The sequence below is a fragment of the Acyrthosiphon pisum genome, chromosome A1 (genome assembly GCF_005508785.2).
Source record: "Acyrthosiphon pisum isolate AL4f chromosome A1, pea_aphid_22Mar2018_4r6ur, whole genome shotgun sequence".
Classification (NCBI taxonomy): domain Eukaryota; kingdom Metazoa; phylum Arthropoda; class Insecta; order Hemiptera; family Aphididae; genus Acyrthosiphon; species Acyrthosiphon pisum.
Window position 1 is genome coordinate 158,904,454 of NC_042494.1, and position 1,344 is coordinate 158,905,797.

The 1,344-nt window shown below is 27.2% G+C and overlaps 1 protein-coding gene across 8 annotated transcripts in view; it reads left to right on the forward strand.

The window, feature by feature from the left end:
• The window catches only part of LOC100166866 (glutamate-gated chloride channel), a 48,095-nt gene that overhangs the window by 34,211 nt on the left and 12,540 nt on the right, over positions 1–1,344 (forward strand). The gene's annotated exons all lie outside the window — the stretch shown is intronic.

The window sequence follows — 1,344 nt, forward strand, 5'->3', positions numbered from 1 at the left end:
AACATAGACAAAACGCATTTGCGCAGAATAGTTTTTTCTATGCGTTTAAGTAATCTTAGAGTAAAGTCATCTATTACAAAAAAGATAGAGAATAATCTTTTCGGGGGAATGACATATCGATTTTATATTTTATTGTTATTTGACTGTGTATTCGACTTTCAAAATAAACAAAAAAATGTTGTAAATTTAAATGATGTTTAAATTGTTTTAAAACAATATTTAGAGAGATCAATATGTCATTCCCTCAAAAATATAATTCTCTATATTTTTTGTAATGGGTGATTTTACTCTAAGATTACTTGAAAACATAGAAAAAACGATTCTGCGTAAATGTGTTTTGTCTATGTTGCGCGTGGGTTAGAGAGAGAAAACAAATAATGCGCTGACATCCTCTTAACAGTAATCAAAACTGTATGATTCCAAAAAATATTAACTCTCCTCGAAATTTCGTTGTGGAAAATTCAAGACGCGTAATAATACGCAGTTATTAATATCTTATATAATATACAGGAAATTGGTATGTAAATACAATGGTACACACAACTATATAAGTATGTTACGAACAGTTTTACTTTTTTATTAATAGACATTAATTAATGCTTAAATAAAAAGGCAATATAAAATGATATAATTGAGTGAAAGTTAATATTTTTTTTAAAAATAATGAACGTCCGGTGTTAAAAAAATCGTTATCTATACATATGTGCATTGATTCTATAGATGAAAAATAATTTTTACAAACCGCCTAAAGAGGAGTTCACACTTACACCGTGTCGTGTCGTGTTTTTAATGATCGTATGCCTTTGTCTTTGTGTCTTGCGTTTTTTATCTATATACAAAAATGTAATACCGATGATATGAATATTGTACTTTATGATAACATTTTATTATTTTTTTTTAGTTATTACTTTTCTGCACATAACTGTTCTCCACACAGCCAAAAGTTGAAATATTTAACTATGCAGAATCATTTGGTTACTTGGTATCGTGTGATAAAATAACGATTTATCAAATTATGGTATACCTTAATTGAATCACTCGGTTCAGCCAATCAGAGACAATTATTTTACACGACACGATGTAATGTGGACATCCCTTAATGCAAAACGTGATTTTCATAACATTAAAAGACATATTATACAGCGACAGAGCAAAATAAAAATATTTTGTTTCATTCTATTTTACTTTACGATCCTTATTTAGTAATATTATATATTTGCCGATACATTAATTGTATATTTTAATATTTACTCTTCAAAAAATTGTTTGTTTAAATGAAAGATTTCAACGATAATATTTCATTAAATGTTTTTTTTCTTTGCTGATTGGGCCAACCTATTGATA